At 56.7% G+C, this 15883-nt stretch overlaps 78 pseudogenes; all 78 read left to right on the top strand.

The window, feature by feature from the left end:
* The first annotated feature begins 22 nt into the window (after positions 1 to 22).
* LOC136596805 (5S ribosomal RNA) lies at positions 23 to 141 on the top strand (annotated as a pseudogene).
* An 80-nt stretch (positions 142 to 221) lies between these two features.
* Positions 222 to 340, top strand: LOC136596819 (5S ribosomal RNA; annotated as a pseudogene).
* An 80-nt stretch (positions 341 to 420) lies between these two features.
* Positions 421 to 539, top strand: LOC136596340 (5S ribosomal RNA; annotated as a pseudogene).
* An 80-nt stretch (positions 540 to 619) lies between these two features.
* On the top strand, positions 620 to 738 carry LOC136596339 (5S ribosomal RNA; annotated as a pseudogene).
* An 80-nt stretch (positions 739 to 818) lies between these two features.
* LOC136596338 (5S ribosomal RNA) lies at positions 819 to 937 on the top strand (annotated as a pseudogene).
* Positions 938 to 1017: 80 nt separating this feature from the next.
* LOC136596725 (5S ribosomal RNA) lies at positions 1018 to 1136 on the top strand (annotated as a pseudogene).
* An 80-nt stretch (positions 1137 to 1216) lies between these two features.
* On the top strand, positions 1217 to 1335 carry LOC136597046 (5S ribosomal RNA; annotated as a pseudogene).
* Positions 1336 to 1415: 80 nt separating this feature from the next.
* LOC136597246 (5S ribosomal RNA) lies at positions 1416 to 1534 on the top strand (annotated as a pseudogene).
* Positions 1535 to 1614: 80 nt separating this feature from the next.
* On the top strand, positions 1615 to 1733 carry LOC136597142 (5S ribosomal RNA; annotated as a pseudogene).
* An 80-nt stretch (positions 1734 to 1813) lies between these two features.
* Positions 1814 to 1932, top strand: LOC136596337 (5S ribosomal RNA; annotated as a pseudogene).
* Positions 1933 to 2012: 80 nt separating this feature from the next.
* Positions 2013 to 2131, top strand: LOC136596976 (5S ribosomal RNA; annotated as a pseudogene).
* Positions 2132 to 2211: 80 nt separating this feature from the next.
* Positions 2212 to 2330, top strand: LOC136596335 (5S ribosomal RNA; annotated as a pseudogene).
* An 80-nt stretch (positions 2331 to 2410) lies between these two features.
* Positions 2411 to 2529, top strand: LOC136597799 (5S ribosomal RNA; annotated as a pseudogene).
* Positions 2530 to 2609: 80 nt separating this feature from the next.
* LOC136597562 (5S ribosomal RNA) lies at positions 2610 to 2728 on the top strand (annotated as a pseudogene).
* Positions 2729 to 2808: 80 nt separating this feature from the next.
* Positions 2809 to 2927, top strand: LOC136596333 (5S ribosomal RNA; annotated as a pseudogene).
* Positions 2928 to 3007: 80 nt separating this feature from the next.
* LOC136596332 (5S ribosomal RNA) lies at positions 3008 to 3126 on the top strand (annotated as a pseudogene).
* Positions 3127 to 3206: 80 nt separating this feature from the next.
* LOC136596724 (5S ribosomal RNA) lies at positions 3207 to 3325 on the top strand (annotated as a pseudogene).
* Positions 3326 to 3405: 80 nt separating this feature from the next.
* On the top strand, positions 3406 to 3524 carry LOC136597334 (5S ribosomal RNA; annotated as a pseudogene).
* An 80-nt stretch (positions 3525 to 3604) lies between these two features.
* On the top strand, positions 3605 to 3723 carry LOC136597518 (5S ribosomal RNA; annotated as a pseudogene).
* Positions 3724 to 3803: 80 nt separating this feature from the next.
* LOC136596741 (5S ribosomal RNA) lies at positions 3804 to 3922 on the top strand (annotated as a pseudogene).
* An 80-nt stretch (positions 3923 to 4002) lies between these two features.
* Positions 4003 to 4121, top strand: LOC136596331 (5S ribosomal RNA; annotated as a pseudogene).
* Positions 4122 to 4201: 80 nt separating this feature from the next.
* Positions 4202 to 4320, top strand: LOC136596330 (5S ribosomal RNA; annotated as a pseudogene).
* An 80-nt stretch (positions 4321 to 4400) lies between these two features.
* Positions 4401 to 4519, top strand: LOC136596786 (5S ribosomal RNA; annotated as a pseudogene).
* Positions 4520 to 4599: 80 nt separating this feature from the next.
* On the top strand, positions 4600 to 4718 carry LOC136596329 (5S ribosomal RNA; annotated as a pseudogene).
* Positions 4719 to 4798: 80 nt separating this feature from the next.
* On the top strand, positions 4799 to 4917 carry LOC136597068 (5S ribosomal RNA; annotated as a pseudogene).
* Positions 4918 to 4997: 80 nt separating this feature from the next.
* LOC136596328 (5S ribosomal RNA) lies at positions 4998 to 5116 on the top strand (annotated as a pseudogene).
* Positions 5117 to 5196: 80 nt separating this feature from the next.
* LOC136596327 (5S ribosomal RNA) lies at positions 5197 to 5315 on the top strand (annotated as a pseudogene).
* An 80-nt stretch (positions 5316 to 5395) lies between these two features.
* Positions 5396 to 5514, top strand: LOC136596708 (5S ribosomal RNA; annotated as a pseudogene).
* Positions 5515 to 5594: 80 nt separating this feature from the next.
* Positions 5595 to 5713, top strand: LOC136596326 (5S ribosomal RNA; annotated as a pseudogene).
* Positions 5714 to 5793: 80 nt separating this feature from the next.
* Positions 5794 to 5912, top strand: LOC136596785 (5S ribosomal RNA; annotated as a pseudogene).
* An 80-nt stretch (positions 5913 to 5992) lies between these two features.
* On the top strand, positions 5993 to 6111 carry LOC136596325 (5S ribosomal RNA; annotated as a pseudogene).
* An 80-nt stretch (positions 6112 to 6191) lies between these two features.
* LOC136596975 (5S ribosomal RNA) lies at positions 6192 to 6310 on the top strand (annotated as a pseudogene).
* An 80-nt stretch (positions 6311 to 6390) lies between these two features.
* Positions 6391 to 6509, top strand: LOC136596788 (5S ribosomal RNA; annotated as a pseudogene).
* An 80-nt stretch (positions 6510 to 6589) lies between these two features.
* On the top strand, positions 6590 to 6708 carry LOC136596322 (5S ribosomal RNA; annotated as a pseudogene).
* An 80-nt stretch (positions 6709 to 6788) lies between these two features.
* On the top strand, positions 6789 to 6907 carry LOC136596922 (5S ribosomal RNA; annotated as a pseudogene).
* Positions 6908 to 6987: 80 nt separating this feature from the next.
* LOC136596972 (5S ribosomal RNA) lies at positions 6988 to 7106 on the top strand (annotated as a pseudogene).
* An 80-nt stretch (positions 7107 to 7186) lies between these two features.
* On the top strand, positions 7187 to 7305 carry LOC136596321 (5S ribosomal RNA; annotated as a pseudogene).
* Positions 7306 to 7385: 80 nt separating this feature from the next.
* LOC136596631 (5S ribosomal RNA) lies at positions 7386 to 7504 on the top strand (annotated as a pseudogene).
* Positions 7505 to 7584: 80 nt separating this feature from the next.
* Positions 7585 to 7703, top strand: LOC136596320 (5S ribosomal RNA; annotated as a pseudogene).
* An 80-nt stretch (positions 7704 to 7783) lies between these two features.
* On the top strand, positions 7784 to 7902 carry LOC136596319 (5S ribosomal RNA; annotated as a pseudogene).
* Positions 7903 to 7982: 80 nt separating this feature from the next.
* LOC136596318 (5S ribosomal RNA) lies at positions 7983 to 8101 on the top strand (annotated as a pseudogene).
* An 80-nt stretch (positions 8102 to 8181) lies between these two features.
* LOC136596723 (5S ribosomal RNA) lies at positions 8182 to 8300 on the top strand (annotated as a pseudogene).
* Positions 8301 to 8380: 80 nt separating this feature from the next.
* Positions 8381 to 8499, top strand: LOC136597333 (5S ribosomal RNA; annotated as a pseudogene).
* Positions 8500 to 8579: 80 nt separating this feature from the next.
* Positions 8580 to 8698, top strand: LOC136597517 (5S ribosomal RNA; annotated as a pseudogene).
* Positions 8699 to 8778: 80 nt separating this feature from the next.
* LOC136596739 (5S ribosomal RNA) lies at positions 8779 to 8897 on the top strand (annotated as a pseudogene).
* An 80-nt stretch (positions 8898 to 8977) lies between these two features.
* On the top strand, positions 8978 to 9096 carry LOC136596317 (5S ribosomal RNA; annotated as a pseudogene).
* Positions 9097 to 9176: 80 nt separating this feature from the next.
* On the top strand, positions 9177 to 9295 carry LOC136597451 (5S ribosomal RNA; annotated as a pseudogene).
* An 80-nt stretch (positions 9296 to 9375) lies between these two features.
* Positions 9376 to 9494, top strand: LOC136596784 (5S ribosomal RNA; annotated as a pseudogene).
* An 80-nt stretch (positions 9495 to 9574) lies between these two features.
* LOC136596316 (5S ribosomal RNA) lies at positions 9575 to 9693 on the top strand (annotated as a pseudogene).
* An 80-nt stretch (positions 9694 to 9773) lies between these two features.
* Positions 9774 to 9892, top strand: LOC136597067 (5S ribosomal RNA; annotated as a pseudogene).
* Positions 9893 to 9972: 80 nt separating this feature from the next.
* On the top strand, positions 9973 to 10091 carry LOC136596315 (5S ribosomal RNA; annotated as a pseudogene).
* An 80-nt stretch (positions 10092 to 10171) lies between these two features.
* On the top strand, positions 10172 to 10290 carry LOC136596314 (5S ribosomal RNA; annotated as a pseudogene).
* Positions 10291 to 10370: 80 nt separating this feature from the next.
* Positions 10371 to 10489, top strand: LOC136596707 (5S ribosomal RNA; annotated as a pseudogene).
* Positions 10490 to 10569: 80 nt separating this feature from the next.
* Positions 10570 to 10688, top strand: LOC136596313 (5S ribosomal RNA; annotated as a pseudogene).
* Positions 10689 to 10967: 279 nt separating this feature from the next.
* Positions 10968 to 11086, top strand: LOC136596310 (5S ribosomal RNA; annotated as a pseudogene).
* An 80-nt stretch (positions 11087 to 11166) lies between these two features.
* On the top strand, positions 11167 to 11285 carry LOC136596971 (5S ribosomal RNA; annotated as a pseudogene).
* Positions 11286 to 11365: 80 nt separating this feature from the next.
* On the top strand, positions 11366 to 11484 carry LOC136596783 (5S ribosomal RNA; annotated as a pseudogene).
* Positions 11485 to 11564: 80 nt separating this feature from the next.
* LOC136596309 (5S ribosomal RNA) lies at positions 11565 to 11683 on the top strand (annotated as a pseudogene).
* An 80-nt stretch (positions 11684 to 11763) lies between these two features.
* On the top strand, positions 11764 to 11882 carry LOC136597435 (5S ribosomal RNA; annotated as a pseudogene).
* Positions 11883 to 11962: 80 nt separating this feature from the next.
* On the top strand, positions 11963 to 12081 carry LOC136596781 (5S ribosomal RNA; annotated as a pseudogene).
* An 80-nt stretch (positions 12082 to 12161) lies between these two features.
* LOC136596970 (5S ribosomal RNA) lies at positions 12162 to 12280 on the top strand (annotated as a pseudogene).
* An 80-nt stretch (positions 12281 to 12360) lies between these two features.
* On the top strand, positions 12361 to 12479 carry LOC136597088 (5S ribosomal RNA; annotated as a pseudogene).
* An 80-nt stretch (positions 12480 to 12559) lies between these two features.
* On the top strand, positions 12560 to 12678 carry LOC136596308 (5S ribosomal RNA; annotated as a pseudogene).
* Positions 12679 to 12758: 80 nt separating this feature from the next.
* Positions 12759 to 12877, top strand: LOC136596618 (5S ribosomal RNA; annotated as a pseudogene).
* Positions 12878 to 12957: 80 nt separating this feature from the next.
* On the top strand, positions 12958 to 13076 carry LOC136596307 (5S ribosomal RNA; annotated as a pseudogene).
* Positions 13077 to 13156: 80 nt separating this feature from the next.
* On the top strand, positions 13157 to 13275 carry LOC136596306 (5S ribosomal RNA; annotated as a pseudogene).
* An 80-nt stretch (positions 13276 to 13355) lies between these two features.
* LOC136596305 (5S ribosomal RNA) lies at positions 13356 to 13474 on the top strand (annotated as a pseudogene).
* Positions 13475 to 13753: 279 nt separating this feature from the next.
* Positions 13754 to 13872, top strand: LOC136596304 (5S ribosomal RNA; annotated as a pseudogene).
* An 80-nt stretch (positions 13873 to 13952) lies between these two features.
* Positions 13953 to 14071, top strand: LOC136596491 (5S ribosomal RNA; annotated as a pseudogene).
* An 80-nt stretch (positions 14072 to 14151) lies between these two features.
* Positions 14152 to 14270, top strand: LOC136596303 (5S ribosomal RNA; annotated as a pseudogene).
* An 80-nt stretch (positions 14271 to 14350) lies between these two features.
* On the top strand, positions 14351 to 14469 carry LOC136597332 (5S ribosomal RNA; annotated as a pseudogene).
* Positions 14470 to 14549: 80 nt separating this feature from the next.
* On the top strand, positions 14550 to 14668 carry LOC136596818 (5S ribosomal RNA; annotated as a pseudogene).
* An 80-nt stretch (positions 14669 to 14748) lies between these two features.
* On the top strand, positions 14749 to 14867 carry LOC136596302 (5S ribosomal RNA; annotated as a pseudogene).
* An 80-nt stretch (positions 14868 to 14947) lies between these two features.
* Positions 14948 to 15066, top strand: LOC136596300 (5S ribosomal RNA; annotated as a pseudogene).
* Positions 15067 to 15146: 80 nt separating this feature from the next.
* On the top strand, positions 15147 to 15265 carry LOC136596298 (5S ribosomal RNA; annotated as a pseudogene).
* An 80-nt stretch (positions 15266 to 15345) lies between these two features.
* LOC136596297 (5S ribosomal RNA) lies at positions 15346 to 15464 on the top strand (annotated as a pseudogene).
* Positions 15465 to 15544: 80 nt separating this feature from the next.
* On the top strand, positions 15545 to 15663 carry LOC136596722 (5S ribosomal RNA; annotated as a pseudogene).
* An 80-nt stretch (positions 15664 to 15743) lies between these two features.
* Positions 15744 to 15862, top strand: LOC136596296 (5S ribosomal RNA; annotated as a pseudogene).
* Positions 15863 to 15883: the final 21 nt, after the last annotated feature.

The raw sequence follows: 15883 nt of genomic DNA, 5'->3' as shown, positions 1-15883 counted from the left end.
CCATAGGAAAGGAGGAGGAGCTGTCAACGGGCAATCTAAGCTGAATGTGCCTGCTCTCGTCAGATCGCGGCCGCCAGCCAGCTTGAGGCCTGGCAAGTACCAGTATGGGTGACCGGCTGGGAATCCCAGGTCCCGTTGACTTTTAAGGCCGTGAGTAGGTTTCTTTTCTTTTCGGAAGTGCGTTCGCACTGCAGAAAGCCCATAGGAAAGGAGGCGGAGCTATCAACGGGCATTCTAAGCTGAATGTGCCTGCTCTCGTCAGATCGCGGCCGCCAGCCAGCTTGAGGCCTGGCAAGTACCAGTATGGGTGACCGGCTGGGAATCCCAGGTCCCGTTGACTTTTAAGGCCGTGAGTAGGTTTCTTTCCTTTTCGGAGGTGCGTTCGCACTGCAGAAAGCCCATAGGAAAGGAGGAGGAGCTGTCAACGGGCATTCTAAGCTGAATGTGCCTGCTCTCGTCAGATCGCGGCCGCCAGCCAGCTTGAGGCCTGGCAAGTACCAGTATGGGTGACCGGCTGGGAATCCCAGGTCCCGTTGACTTTTAAGGCCGTGAGTAGGTTTCTTTCCGTTTCGGAGGTGCGTTCGCACTGCAGAAAGCCCATAGGAAAGGAGGAGGAGCTGTCAACGGGCATTCTAAGCTGAATGTGCCTGCTCTCGTCAGATCGCGGCCGCCAGCCAGCTTGAGGCCTGGCAAGTACCAGTATGGGTGACCGGCTGGGAATCCCAGGTCCCGTTGACTTTTAAGGCCGTGAGTAGGTTGCTTTCCTTTTCGGAGGTGCGTTCGCACTGCAGAAAGCCCATAGGAAAGGAGGAGGAGCTGTCAACGGGCATTCTAAGCTGAATGTGCCTGCTCTCGTCAGATCGCGGCCGCCAGCCAGCTTGAGGCCTGGCAAGTACCAGTATGGGTGACCGGCTGGGAATCCCAGGTCCCGTTGACTTTTAAGGCCGTGAGTAGGTTGCTTTCCTTTTCGGAGGTGCGTTCGCACTGCAGAAAGCCCATAGGAAAGGAGGAGGAGCTGTCAACGGGCATTCTAAGCTGAATGTACCTGCTCTCGTCAGATCGCGGCCGCCAGCCAGCTTGAGGCCTGGCAAGTACCAGTATGGGTGACCGGCTGGGAATCCCAGGTCCCATTGACTTTTAAGGCCGTGAGTAGGTTTCTTTCCGTTTCGGAGGTGCGTTCGCACTGCAGAAAGCCCATAGGAAAGGAGGAGGAGCTGTCAACGGGCATTCTAAGCTGAATGTGCCTGCTCTCGTCAGATTGCGGCCGCCAGCCAGCTTGAGGCCTGGCAAGTACCAGTATGGGTGACCGGCTGGGAATCCCAGGTCCCGTTGACTTTTAAGGCCGTGAGTAGGTTTCTTTCCTTTTCGGAGGTGCGTTCGCACTGCAGAAAGCCCATAGGAAAGGAGGAGGAGCTGTCAACAGGCATTCTAAGCTGAATGTGCCTGCTCTCGTCAGATCGCGGCCGCCAGCCAGCTTGAGGCCTGGCAAGTACCAGTATGGGTGACCGGCTGGGAATCCCAGGTCCCGTTGACTTTTATGGCCGTGAGTAGGTTGCTTTCCTTTTCGGAGGTGCGTTCGCACTGCAGAAAGCCCATATGAAAGGAGGAGGAGCTGTCAACGGGCATTCTAAGCTGAATGTGCCTGCTCTCGTCAGATCGCGGCCGCCAGCCAGCTTGAGGCCTGGCAAGTACCAGTATGGGTGACCGGCTGGAAATCCCAGGTCCCGTTGACTTTTAAGGCCGTGAGTAGGTTTCTTTCCTTTTCGGAAGTGCGTTCGCACTGCAGAAAGCCCATAGGAAAGGAGGAGGAGCTGTCAACGGGCATTCTAAGCTGAATGTGCCTGCTCTCGTCAGATCGCGGCCGCCAGCCAGCTTGAGGCCTGGCAAGTACCAGTATGGGTGACCGGCTGGGAATCCCAGGTCCCGTTGACTTTTAAGGCCGTGAGTAGGTTTCTTTCCTTTTCGGAGGTGCGTTCGCACTGCAGAAAGCCCATAGGAAAGGAGGAGGAGCTGTCAACGGGCATTCTAAGCTGAATGTGCCTGCTCTCGTCAGATCGTGGCCGCCAGCCAGCTTGAGGCCTGGCAAGTACCAGTATGGGTGACCGGCTGGGAATCCCAGGTCCCGTTGACTTTTAAGGCCGTGAGTAGGTTTCTTTCCGTTTCGGAGGTGCGTTCGCACTGCAGAAAGCCCATAGGAAAGGAGGAGGAGCTGTCAACGGGCATTCTAAGCTGAATGTGCCTGCTCTCGTCAGATCGCGGCCGCCAGCCAGCTTGAGGCCTGGCAAGTACCAGTATGGGTGACCGGCTGGGAATCCCAGGTCCCGTTGACTTTTAAGGCCGTGAGTAGGTTGCTTTCCTTTTCGGAGGTGCGTTCGCACTGCAGAAAGCCCATAGGAAAGGAGGAGGAGCTGTCAACGGGCATTCTAAGCTGAATGTACCTGCTCTCGTCAGATCGCGGCCGCCAGCCAGCTTCAGGCCTGGCAAGTACCAGTGTGGGTGACCGGCTGGGAATCCCAGGTCCCGTTGACTTTTAAGGCCGTGAGTAGGTTTCTTTCCTTTTCGGAGGTGCGTTCGCACTGCAGAAAGCCCATAGGAAAGGAGGAGGAGCTGTCAACGGGCATTCTAAGCTGAATGTGCCTGCTCTCGTCAGATCGCGGCCGCCAGCCAGCTTGAGGCCTGGCAAGTACCAGTATGGGTGACCGGCTGGGAATCCCAGGTCCCGTTGACTTTTAAGGCCGTGAGTAGGTTTCTTTCCGTTTCGGAGGTGCGTTCGCACTGCAGAAAGCCCATAGGAAAGGAGGAGGAGCTGTCAACGGGCATTCTAAGCTGAATGTGCCTGCTCTCGTCAGATCGCGGCCGCCAGCCAGCTTGAGGCCTGGCAAGTACCAGTATGGGTGACCGGCTGGGAATCCCAGGTCCCGTTGACTTTTAAGGCCGTGAGTAGGTTGCTTTCCTTTTCGGAGGTGCGTTCGCACTGCAGAAAGCCCATAGGAAAGGAGGAGGAGCTGTCAACGGGCATTCTAAGCTGAATGTGCCTGCTCTCGTCAGATCGCGGCCGCCAGCCAGCTTGAGGCCTGGCAAGTACCAGTATGGGTGACCGGCTGGGAATCCCAGGTCCCGTTGACTTTTAAGGCCGTGAGTAGGTTGCTTTCCTTTTCGGAGGTGCGTTCGCACTGCAGAAAGCCCATAGGAAAGGAGGAGGAGCTGTCAACGGGCATTCTAAGCTGAATGTACCTGCTCTCGTCAGATCGCGGCCGCCAGCCAGCTTGAGGCCTGGCAAGTACCAGTATGGGTGACCGGCTGGGAATCCCAGGTCCCATTGACTTTTAAGGCCGTGAGTAGGTTTCTTTCCGTTTCGGAGGTGCGTTCGCACTGCAGAAAGCCCATAGGAAAGGAGGAGGAGCTGTCAACGGGCATTCTAAGCTGAATGTGCCTGCTCTCGTCAGATCGCGGCCGCCAGCCAGCTTGAGGCCTGGCAAGTACCAGTATGGGTGACCGGCTGGGAATCCCAGGTCCAGTTGACTTTTAAGGCCGTGAGTAGGTTTCTTTCCTTTTCGGAGGTGCGTTCGCACTGCAGAAAGCCCATAGGAAAGGAGGAGGAGCTGTCAACGGGCAATCTAAGCTGAATGTGCCTGCTCTTGTCAGATCGCGGCCGCCAGCCAGCTTGAGGCCTGGCAAGTACCAGTATGGGTGACCGGCTGGGAATCCCAGGTCCCGTTGACTTTTAAGGCCGTGAGTAGGTTTCTTTCCTTTTCGGAAGTGCGTTCGCACTGCAGAAAGCCCATAGGAAAGGAGGAGGAGCTATCAACGGGCATTCTAAGCTGAATGTGCCTGCTCTCGTCAGATCGCGGCCGCCAGCCAGCTTGAGGCCTGGCAAGTACTAGTATGGGTGACCGGCTGGGAATCCCAGGTCCCGTTGACTTTTAAGGCCGTGAGTAGGTTTATTTCCTTTTCGGAGGTGCGTTCGCACTGCAGAAAGCCCATAGGAAAGGAGGAGGAGCTGTCAACGGGCATTCTAAGCTGAATGTGCCTGCTCTCGTCAGATCGCGGCCGCCAGCCAGCTTGAGGCCTGGCAAGTACCAGTATGGGTGACCGGCTGGGAATCCCAGGTCCCGTTGACTTTTAAGGCCGTGAGTAGGTTTCTTTCCGTTTCGGAGGTGCGTTCGCACTGCAGAAAGCCCATAGGAAAGGAGGAGGAGCTGTCAACGGGCATTCTAAGCTGAATGTGCCTGCTCTCGTCAGATCGCGGCCGCCAGCCAGCTTGAGGCCTGGCAAGTACCAGTATGGGTGACCGGCTGGGAATCCCAGGTCCCGTTGACTTTTAAGGCCGTGAGTAGGTTGCTTTCCTTTTCGGAGGTGCGTTCGCACTGCAGAAAGCCCATAGGAAAGGAGGAGGAGCTGTCAACGGGCATTCTAAGCTGAATGTGCCTGCTCTCGTCAGATCGCGGCCGCCAGCCAGCTTGAGGCCTGGCAAGTACCAGTATGGGTGACCGGCTAGGAATCCCAGGTCCCGTTGACTTTTAAAGCCGTGAGTAGGTTTCTTTCCTTTTCGGAGGTGCGTTCGCACTGCAGAAAGCCCATAGGAAAGGAGGAGGAGCTGTCAACGGGCATTCTAAGCTGAATGTGCCTGCTCTCGTCAGATCGCGGCCGCCAGCCAGCTTGAGGCCTGGCAAGTACCAGTATGGGTGACCGGCTGGGAATCCCAGGTCCCGTTGACTTTTAAGGCCGTGAGTAGGTTGCTTTCCTTTTCGGAGGTGCGTTCGCACTGCAGAAAGCCCATAGGAAAGGAGGAGGAGCTGTCAACGGGCATTCTAAGCTGAATGTACCTGCTCTCGTCAGATCGCGGCCGCCAGCCAGCTTGAGGCCTGGCAAGTACCAGTGTGGGTGACCGGCTGGGAATCCCATGTCCCGTTGACTTTTAAGGCCGTGAGTAGGTTTCTTTCCGTTTCGGAGGTGCGTTCGCACTGCAGAAAGCCCATAGGAAAGGAAGAGGAGCTGTCAACGGGCATTCTAAGCTGAATGTGCCTGCTCTCGTCAGATCGCGGCCGCCAGCCAGCTTGAGGCCTGGCAAGTACCAGTATGGGTGACCGGCTGGGAATCCCAGGTCCCGTTGACTTTTAAGGCCGTGAGTAGGTTTCTTTCCTTTTCGGAGGTGCGTTCGCACTGCAGAAAGCCCATAGGAAAGGAGGAGGAGCTGTCAACGGGCATTCTAAGCTGAATGTGCCTGCTCTCGTCAGATCGCGGCCGCCAGCCAGCTTGAGGCCTGGCAAGTACCAGTATGGGTGACCGGCTGGGAATCCCAGGTCCCGTTGACTTTTAAGGCCGTGAGTAGGTTTCTTTCCGTTTCGGAGGTGCGTTCGCACTGCAGAAAGCCCATAGGAAAGGAGGAGGAGCTGTCAACGGGCATTCTAAGCTGAATGTGCCTGCTCTCGTCAGATCGCGGCCGCCAGCCAGCTTGAGGCCTGGCAAGTACCAGTATGGGTGACCGGCTGGGAATCCCAGGTCCCGTTGATTTTTAAGGCCGTGAGTAGGTTGCTTTCCTTTTCGGAGGTGCGTTCGCACTGCAGAAAGCCCATAGGAAAGGAGGAGGAGCTGTCAACGGGCATTCTAAGCTGAATGTGCCTGCTCTCGTCAGATCGCGGCCGCCAGCCAGCTTGAGGCCTGGCAAGTACCAGTATGGGTGACCGGCTGGGAATCCCAGGTCCCGTTGACTTTTAAGGCCGTGAGTAGGTTGCTTTCCTTTTCGGAGGTGCGTTCGCACTGCAGAAAGCCCATAGGAAAGGAGGAGGAGCTGTCAACGGGCATTCTAAGCTGAATGTGCCTGCTCTCGTCAGATCGCGGCCGCCAGCCAGCTTGAGGCCTGGCAAGTACCAGTATGGGTGACCGGCTAGGAATCCCAGGTCCCGTTGACTTTTAAGGCCGTGAGTAGGTTTCTTTCCTTTTCGGAAGTGCGTTCGCACTGCAGAAAGCCCATAGGAAAGGAGGAGGAGCTGTCAACGGGCATTCTAAGCTGAATGTGCCTGCTCTCGTCAGATCGCGGCCGCCAGCCAGCTTGAGGCCTGGCAAGTACCAGTATGGGTGACCGGCTGGGAATCCCAGGTCCCGTTGACTTTTAAGGCCGTGAGTAGGTTTCTTTCCTTTTCGGAGGTGCGTTCGCACTGCAGAAAGCCCATAGGAAAGGAGGAGGAGCTGTCAACGGGCATTCTAAGCTGAATGTGCCTGCTCTCGTCAGATCGTGGCCGCCAGCCAGCTTGAGGCCTGGCAAGTACCAGTATGGGTGACCGGCTGGGAATCCCAGGTCCCGTTGACTTTTAAGGCCGTGAGTAGGTTTCTTTCCGTTTCGGAGGTGCGTTCGCACTGCAGAAAGCCCATAGGAAAGGAGGAGGAGCTGTCAACGGGCATTCTAAGCTGGATGTGCCTGCTCTCGTCAGATCGCGGCCGCCAGCCAGCTTGAGGCCTGGCAAGTACCAGTATGGGTGACCGGCTAGGAATCCCAGGTCCCGTTGACTTTTAAGGCCGTGAGTAGGTTTCTTTCCTTTTCGGAGGTGCGTTCGCACTGCAGAAAGCCCATAGGAAAGGAGGAGGAGCTGTCAACGGGCATTCTAAGCTGAATGTGCCTGCTCTCGTCAGATCGCGGCCGCCAGCCAGCTTGAGGCCTGGCAAGTACCAGTATGGGTGACCGGCTGGGAATCCCAGGTCCCGTTGACTTTTAAGGCCGTGAGTAGGTTTCTTTCCGTTTCGGAGGTGCGTTCGCACTGCAGAAAGCCCATAGGAAAGGAGGAGGAGCTGTCAACGGGCATTCTAAGCTGAATGTGCCTGCTCTCGTCAGATCGCGGCCGCCAGCCAGCTTGAGGCCTGGCAAGTACCAGTATGGGTGACCGGCTGAGAATCCCAGGTCCCGTTGACTTTTAAGGCCGTGAGTAGGTTGCTTTCCTTTTCGGAGGTGCGTTCGCACTGCAGAAAGCCCATAGGAAAGGAGGAGGAGCTGTCAACGGGCATTCTAAGCTGAATGTGCCTGCTCTCGTCAGATCGTGGCCGCCAGCCAGCTTGAGGCCTGGCAAGTACCAGTATGGGTGACCGGCTGGGAATCCCAGGTCCCGTTGACTTTTAAGGCCGTGAGTAGGTTTCTTTCCGTTTCGGAGGTGCGTTCGCACTGCAGAAAGCCCATAGGAAAGGAGGAGGAGCTGTCAACGGGCATTCTAAGCTGAATGTGCCTGCTCTCGTCAGATCGCGGCCGCCAGCCAGCTTGAGGCCTGGCAAGTACCAGTATGGGTGACCGGCTGGGAATCCCAGGTCCCGTTGACTTTTAAGGCCGTGAGTAGGTTGCTTTCCTTTTCGGAGGTGCGTTCGCACTGCAGAAAGCCCATAGGAAAGGAGGAGGAGCTGTCAACGGGCATTCTAAGCTGAATGTACCTGCTCTCGTCAGATCGCGGCCGCCAGCCAGCTTGAGGCCTGGCAAGTACCAGTGTGGGTGACCGGCTGGGAATCCCAGGTCCCGTTGACTTTTAAGGCCGTGAGTAGGTTTCTTTCCTTTTCGGAGGTGCGTTCGCACTGCAGAAAGCCCATAGGAAAGGAGGAGGAGCTGTCAACGGGCATTCTAAGCTGAATGTGCCTGCTCTCGTCAGATCGCGGCCGCCAGCCAGCTTGAGGCCTGGCAAGTACCAGTATGGGTGACCGGCTGGGAATCCCAGGTCCCGTTGACTTTTAAGGCCGTGAGTAGGTTTCTTTCCGTTTCGGAGGTGCGTTCGCACTGCAGAAAGCCCATAGGAAAGGAGGAGGAGCTGTCAACGGGCATTCTAAGCTGAATGTGCCTGCTCTCGTCAGATCGCGGCCGCCAGCCAGCTTGAGGCCTGGCAAGTACCAGTATGGGTGACCGGCTGGGAATCCCAGGTCCCGTTGACTTTTAAGGCCGTGAGTAGGTTGCTTTCCTTTTCGGAGGTGCGTTCGCACTGCAGAAAGCCCATAGGAAAGGAGGAGGAGCTGTCAACGGGCATTCTAAGCTGAATGTGCCTGCTCTCGTCAGATCGCGGCCGCCAGCCAGCTTGAGGCCTGGCAAGTACCAGTATGGGTGACCGGCTGGGAATCCCAGGTCCCGTTGACTTTTAAGGCCGTGAGTAGGTTGCTTTCCTTTTCGGAGGTGCGTTCGCACTGCAGAAAGCCCATAGGAAAGGAGGAGGAGCTGTCAACGGGCATTCTAAGCTGAATGTACCTGCTCTCGTCAGATCGCGGCCGCCAGCCAGCTTGAGGCCTGGCAAGTACCAGTATGGGTGACCGGCTGGGAATCCCAGGTCCCATTGACTTTTAAGGCCGTGAGTAGGTTTCTTTCCGTTTCGGAGGTGCGTTCGCACTGCAGAAAGCCCATAGGAAAGGAGGAGGAGCTGTCAACGGGCATTCTAAGCTGAATGTGCCTGCTCTCGTCAGATCGCGGCCGCCAGCCAGCTTGAGGCCTGGCAAGTACCAGTATGGGTGACCGGCTGGGAATCCCAGGTCCAGTTGACTTTTAAGGCCGTGAGTAGGTTTCTTTCCTTTTCGGAGGTGCGTTCGCACTGCAGAAAGCCCATAGGAAAGGAGGAGGAGCTGTCAACGGGCAATCTAAGCTGAATGTGCCTGCTCTTGTCAGATCGCGGCCGCCAGCCAGCTTGAGGCCTGGCAAGTACCAGTATGGGTGACCGGCTGGGAATCCCAGGTCCCGTTGACTTTTAAGGCCGTGAGTAGGTTTCTTTCCTTTTCGGAAGTGCGTTCGCACTGCAGAAAGCCCATAGGAAAGGAGGAGGAGCTATCAACGGGCATTCTAAGCTGAATGTGCCTGCTCTCGTCAGATCGCGGCCGCCAGCCAGCTTGAGGCCTGGCAAGTACTAGTATGGGTGACCGGCTGGGAATCCCAGGTCCCGTTGACTTTTAAGGCCGTGAGTAGGTTTATTTCCTTTTCGGAGGTGCGTTCGCACTGCAGAAAGCCCATAGGAAAGGAGGAGGAGCTGTCAACGGGCATTCTAAGCTGAATGTGCCTGCTCTCGTCAGATCGCGGCCGCCAGCCAGCTTGAGGCCTGGCAAGTACCAGTATGGGTGACCGGCTGGGAATCCCAGGTCCCGTTGACTTTTAAGGCCGTGAGTAGGTTTCTTTCCGTTTCGGAGGTGCGTTCGCACTGCAGAAAGCCCATAGGAAAGGAGGAGGAGCTGTCAACGGGCATTCTAAGCTGAATGTGCCTGCTCTCGTCAGATCGCGGCCGCCAGCCAGCTTGAGGACTGGCAAGTACCAGTATGGGTGACCGGCTGGGAATCCCAGGTCCCGTTGACTTTTAAGGCCGTGAGTAGGTTGCTTTCCTTTTCGGAGGTGCGTTCGCACTGCAGAAAGCCCATAGGAAAGGAGGAGGAGCTGTCAACGGGCATTCTAAGCTGAATGTGCCTGCTCTCGTCAGATCGCGGCCGCCAGCCAGCTTGAGGCCTGGCAAGTACCAGTATGGGTGACCGGCTAGGAATCCCAGGTCCCGTTGACTTTTAAAGCCGTGAGTAGGTTTCTTTCCTTTTCGGAGGTGCGTTCGCACTGCAGAAAGCCCATAGGAAAGGAGGAGGAGCTGTCAACGGGCATTCTAAGCTGAATGTGCCTGCTCTCGTCAGATCGCGGCCGCCAGCCAGCTTGAGGCCTGGCAAGTACCAGTATGGGTGACCGGCTGGGAATCCCAGGTCCCGTTGACTTTTAAGGCCGTGAGTAGGTTGCTTTCCTTTTCGGAGGTGCGTTCGCACTGCAGAAAGCCCATAGGAAAGGAGGAGGAGCTGTCAACGGGCATTCTAAGCTGAATGTACCTGCTCTCGTCAGATCGCGGCCGCCAGCCAGCTTGAGGCCTGGCAAGTACCAGTGTGGGTGACCGGCTGGGAATCCCATGTCCCGTTGACTTTTAAGGCCGTGAGTAGGTTTCTTTCCGTTTCGGAGGTGCGTTCGCACTGCAGAAAGCCCATAGGAAAGGAGGAGGAGCTGTCAACGGGCATTCTAAGCTGAATGTGCCTGCTCTCGTCAGATCGCGGCCGCCAGCCAGCTTGAGGCCTGGCAAGTACCAGTATGGGTGACCGGCTGGGAATCCCAGGTCCCGTTGACTTTTAAGGCCGTGAGTAGGTTTCTTTCCTTTTCGGAGGTGCGTTCGCACTGCAGAAAGCCCATAGGAAAGGAGGAGGAGCTGTCAACGGGCATTCTAAGCTGAATGTGCCTGCTCTCGTCAGATCGCGGCCGCCAGCCAGCTTGAGGCCTGGCAAGTACCAGTATGGGTGACCGGCTGGGAATCCCAGGTCCCGTTGACTTTTAAGGCCGTGAGTAGGTTTCTTTCCGTTTCGGAGGTGCGTTCGCACTGCAGAAAGCCCATAGGAAAGGAGGAGGAGCTGTCAACGGGCATTCTAAGCTGAATGTGCCTGCTCTCGTCAGATCGCGGCCGCCAGCCAGCTTGAGGCCTGGCAAGTACCAGTATGGGTGACCGGCTGGGAATCCCAGGTCCCGTTGATTTTTAAGGCCGTGAGTAGGTTGCTTTCCTTTTCGGAGGTGCGTTCGCACTGCAGAAAGCCCATAGGAAAGGAGGAGGAGCTGTCAACGGGCATTCTAAGCTGAATGTGCCTGCTCTCGTCAGATCGCGGCCGCCAGCCAGCTTGAGGCCTGGCAAGTACCAGTATGGGTGACCGGCTGGGAATCCCAGGTCCCGTTGACTTTTAAGGCCGTGAGTAGGTTGCTTTCCTTTTCGGAGGTGCGTTCGCACTGCAGAAAGCCCATAGGAAAGGAGGAGGAGCTGTCAACGGGCATTCTAAGCTGAATGTGCCTGCTCTCGTCATATCGCGGCCGCCAGCCAGCTTGAGGCCTGGCAAGTACCAGTATGGGTGACCGGCTGGGAATCCCAGGTCCCGTTGACTTTTAAGGCCGTGAGTAGGTTTCTTTCCTTTTCGGAAGTGCGTTCGCACTGCAGAAAGCCCATAGGAAAGGAGGAGGAGCTGTCAACGGGCATTCTAAGCTGAATGTGCCTGCTCTCGTCAGATCGCGGCCGCCAGCCAGCTTGAGGCCTGGCAAGTACCAGTATGGGTGACCGGCTGGGAATCCCAGGTCCCGTTGACTTTTAAGGCCGTGAGTAGGTTTCTTTCCTTTTCGGAGGTGCGTTCGCACTGCAGAAAGCCCATAGGAAAGGAGGAGGAGCTGTCAACGGGCATTCTAAGCTGAATGTGCCTGCTCTCGTCAGATCGTGGCCGCCAGCCAGCTTGAGGCCTGGCAAGTACCAGTATGGGTGACCGGCTGGGAATCCCAGGTCCCGTTGACTTTTAAGGCCGTGAGTAGGTTTCTTTCCGTTTCGGAGGTGCGTTCGCACTGCAGAAAGCCCATAGGAAAGGAGGAGGAGCTGTCAACGGGCATTCTAAGCTGAATGTGCCTGCTCTCGTCAGATCGCGGCCGCCAGCCAGCTTGAGGCCTGGCAAGTACCAGTATGGGTGACCGGCTAGGAATCCCAGGTCCCGTTGACTTTTAAGGCCGTGAGTAGGTTTCTTTCCTTTTCGGAGGTGCGTTCGCACTGCAGAAAGCCCATAGGAAAGGAGGAGGAGCTGTCAACGGGCATTCTAAGCTGAATGTGCCTGCTCTCGTCAGATCGCGGCCGCCAGCCAGCTTGAGGCCTGGCAAGTACCAGTATGGGTGACCGGCTGGGAATCCCAGGTCCCGTTGACTTTTAAGGCCGTGAGTAGGTTTCTTTCCGTTTCGGAGGTGCGTTCGCACTGCAGAAAGCCCATAGGAAAGGAGGAGGAGCTGTCAACGGGCATTCTAAGCTGAATTTGCCTGCTCTCGTCAGATCGCGGCCGCCAGCCAGCTTGAGGCCTGGCAAGTACCAGTATGGGTGACCGGCTGAGAATCCCAGGTCCCGTTGACTTTTAAGGCCGTGAGTAGGTTGCTTTCCTTTTCAGAGGTGCGTTCGCACTGCAGAAAGCCCATAGGAAAGGAGGAGGAGCTGTCAACGGGAATTCTAAGCTGAATGTGCCTGCTCTCGTCAGATCGCGGCCGCCAGCCAGCTTGAGGCCTGGCAAGTACCAGTATGGGTGACCGGCTGGGAATCCCAGGTCCCGTTGACTTTTAAGGCCGTGAGTAGGTTTCTTTCCTTTTCGGAGGTGCGTTCGCACTGCAGAAAGCCCATAGGAAAGGAGGAGGAGCTGTCAACGGGCATTCTAAGCTGAATGTGCCTGCTCTCGTCAGATCGTGGCCGCCAGCCAGCTTGAGGCCTGGCAAGTACCAGTATGGGTGACCGGCTGGGAATCCCAGGTCCCGTTGACTTTTAAGGCCGTGAGTAGGTTTCTTTCCGTTTCGGAGGTGCGTTCGCACTGCAGAAAGCCCATAGGAAAGGAGGAGGAGCTGTCAACGGGCATTCTAAGCTGAATGTGCCTGCTCTCGTCAGATCGCGGCCGCCAGCCAGCTTGAGGCCTGGCAAGTACCAGTATGGGTGACCGGCTGGGAATCCCAGGTCCCATTGACTTTTAAGGCCGTGAGTAGGTTTCTTTCCTTTTCGGAGGTGCGTTCGCACTGCAGAAAGCCCATAGGAAAGGAGGAGGAGCTGTCAACGGGCATTCTAAGCTGAATGTGCCTGCTCTCGTCAGATCGCGGCCGCCAGCCAGCTTGAGGCCTGGCAAGTACCAGTATGGGTGACCGGCTGGGAATCCCAGGTCCCGTTGACTTTTAAGGCCGTGAGTAGGTTGCTTTCCTTTTCGGAGGTGCGTTCGCACTGCAGAAAGCCCATAGGAAAGGAGGAGGAGCTGTCAACGGGCATTCTAAGCTGAATGTACCTGCTCTCGTCAGATCGCGGCCGCCAGCCAGCTTGAGGCCTGGCAAGTACCAGTGTGGGTGACCGGCTGGGAATCCCAGGTCCCGTTGACTTTTAAGGCCGTGAGTAGGTTTCTTTCCGTTTCGGAGGTGCGTTCGCACTGCAGAAAGCCCATAGGAAAGGAGGAGGAGCTGTCAACGGGCATTCTAAGCTGAATGTGCCTGCTCTCGTCAGATCGCGGCCGCCAGCCAGCTTGAGGCCTGGCAAGTACCAGTATGGGTGACCGGCTGGGAATCCCAGGTCCCGTTGACTTTTAAGGCCGTGAGTAGGTTTCTTTCCTTTTCGGAGGTGCGTTCGCACTGCAGAAAGCCCATAGGAAAGGAGGAGGAGCTGTCAACGGGCATTCTAAGCTGAATGTGCCTGCTCTCGTCAGATCGCGGCCGCCAGCCAGCTTGAGGCCTGGCAAGTACCAGTATGGGTGACCGGCTGGGAATCCCAGGTCCCGTTGACTTTTAAGGCCGTGAGTAGGTTTCTTTCCTTTTCGGAGGTGCGTTCGCACTGCAGAAAGCCCATAGGAAAGGAGGAGGAGCTGTCAACGGGCATTCTAAGCTGAATGTGCCTGCTCTCGTCAGATCGCGGCCGCCAGCCAGCTTGAGGCCTGGCAAGTACCAGTATGGGTGACCGGCTGGGAATCCCAGGTCCCGTTGACTTTTAAGGCCGTGAGTAGGTTGCTTTCCTTTTCGGAGGTGCGTTCGCACTGCAGAAAGCCCATAGGAAAGGAGGAGGAGCTGTCAACAGGCATTCTAAGCTGAATGTGCCTGCTCTCGTCAGATCGCGGCCGCCAGCCAGCTTGAGGCCTGGCAAGTACCAGTATGGGTGACCGGCTGGGAATCCCAGGTCCCATTGACTTTTAAGGCCGTGAGTAATTTTCTTTCCGTTTCGGAGGTGCGTTCGCACTGCAGAAAGCCCATAGGAAAGGAGGAGGAGCTGTCAACGGGCATTCTAAGCTGAATGTGCCTGCTCTCGTCAGATCGCGGCCGCCAGCCAGCTTGAGGCCTGGCAAGTACCAGTATGGGTGACCGGCTGGGAATCCCAGGTCCCGTTGACTTTTAAGGCCGTGAGTAGGTTTCTTTCCTTTTCGGAGGTGCGTTCGCACTGCAGAAAGCCCATAGGAAAGGAGGAGGAGCTGTCAACGGGCATTCTAAGCTGAATGTGCCTGCTCTCGTCAGATCGCGGTCGCCAGCCAGCTTGAGGCCTGGCAAGTACCAGTATGGGTGACCGGCTGGGAATCCCAGGTCCCGTTGACTTTTAAGGCCGTGAGTAGGTTGCTTTCCTTTTCGGAGGTGCGTTCGCACTGCAGAAAGCCCATAGGAAAGGAGGAGGAGCTGTCAACGGGCATTCTAAGCTGAATGTGCCTGCTCTCGTCAGATCGCGGCCGCCAGCCAGCTTGAGGCCTGGCAAGTACCAGTATGGGTGACCGGCTGGGAATCCCAGGTCCCGTTGACTTTTAAGGCCGTGAGTAGGTTTCTTTCCTTTTCGGAAGTGCGTTCGCACTGCAGAAAGCCCATAGGAAAGGAGAAGGAGCTGTCAACGGGCATTCTAAGCTGAATGTGCCTGCTCTCGTCAGATCGCGGCCGCCAGCCAGCTTGAGGCCTGGCAAGTACCAGTATGGGTGACCGGCTGGGAATCCCAGGTCCAGTTGACTTTTAAGGCCGTGAGTAGGTTTCTTTCCTTTTCGGAAGTGCGTTCGCACTGCAGAAAGCCCATAGGAAAGGAGGAGGAGCTATCAACGGGCATTCTAAGCTGAATGTGCCTGCTCTCGTCAGATCGCGGCCGCCAGCCAGCTTGAGGCCTGGCAAGTACCAGTATGGGTGACCGGCTGGGAATCCCAGGTCCCGTTGACTTTTAAGGCCGTGAGTAGGTTTCTTTCCTTTTCGGAGGTGCGTTCGCACTGCAGAAAGCCCATAGGAAAGGAGGAGGAGCTGTCAACGGGCATTCTAAGCTGAATGTGCCTGCTCTCGTCAGATCGCGGCCGCCAGCCAGCTTGAGGCCTGGCAAGTACCAGTATGGGTGACCGGCTGGGAATCCCAGGTCCCGTTGACTTTTAAGGCCGTGAGTAGGTTTCTTTCCGTTTCGGAGGTGCGTTCGCACTGCAGAAAGCCCATAGGAAAGGAGGAGGAGCTGTCAACGGGCATTCTAAGCTGAATGTGCCTGCTCTCGTCAGATCGCGGCCGCCAGCCAGCTTGAGGCCTGGCAAGTACCAGTATGGGTGACCGGCTGGGAATCCCAGGTCCCGTTGACTTTTAAGGCCGTGAGTAGGTTGCTTTCCTTTTCGGAGGTGCGTTCGCACTGCAGAAAGCCCATAGGAAAGGAGGAGGAGCTGTCAACGGGCATTCTAAGCTGAATGTGCCTGCTCTCGTCAGATCGCGGCCGCCAGCCAGCTTGAGGCCTGGCAAGTACCAGTATGGGTGACCGGCTGGGAATCCCAGGTCCCGTTGACTTTTAAGGCCGTGAGTAGGTTTCTTTCCGTTTCGGAGGTGCGTTCGCACTGCAGAAAGCCCATAGGAAAGGAGGAGGAGCTGTCAACGGGCATTCTAAGCTGAATGTGCCTGCTCTCGTCAGATCGCGGCCGCCAGCCAGCTTGAGGCCTGGCAAGTACCAGTATGGGTGACCGGCTGGGAATCCCAGGTCCCGTTGACTTTTAAGGCCGTGAGTAGGTTGCTTTCCTTTTCGGAGGTGCGTTCGCACTGCAGAAAGCCCATAGGAAAGGAGGAGGAGCTGTCAACGGGCATTCTAAGCTGAATGTACCTGCTCTCGTCAGATCGCGGCCGCCAGCCAGCTTGAGGCCTGGCAAGTACCAGTATGGGTGACCGGCTGGGAATCCCAGGTCCCATTGACTTTTAAGGACGTGAGTAGGTTTCTTTCCGTTTCGGAGGTGCGTTCGCACTGCAGAAAGCCCATAGGAAAGGAGGAGGAGCTGTCAACGGGCATTCTAAGCTGAATGTGCCTGCTCTCGTCAGATCGCGGCCGCCAGCCAGCTTGAGGCCTGGCAAGTACCAGTATGGGTGACCGGCTGGGAATCCCAGGTCCCGTTGACTTTTAAGGCCGTGAGTAGGTTT

Source organism: Eleutherodactylus coqui, unplaced genomic scaffold (assembly GCF_035609145.1).
Source record: "Eleutherodactylus coqui strain aEleCoq1 unplaced genomic scaffold, aEleCoq1.hap1 HAP1_SCAFFOLD_117, whole genome shotgun sequence".
Lineage (NCBI taxonomy): Eukaryota > Metazoa > Chordata > Amphibia > Anura > Eleutherodactylidae > Eleutherodactylus > Eleutherodactylus coqui.
This window is presented reverse-complemented; position numbering and strand designations above follow the sequence as displayed.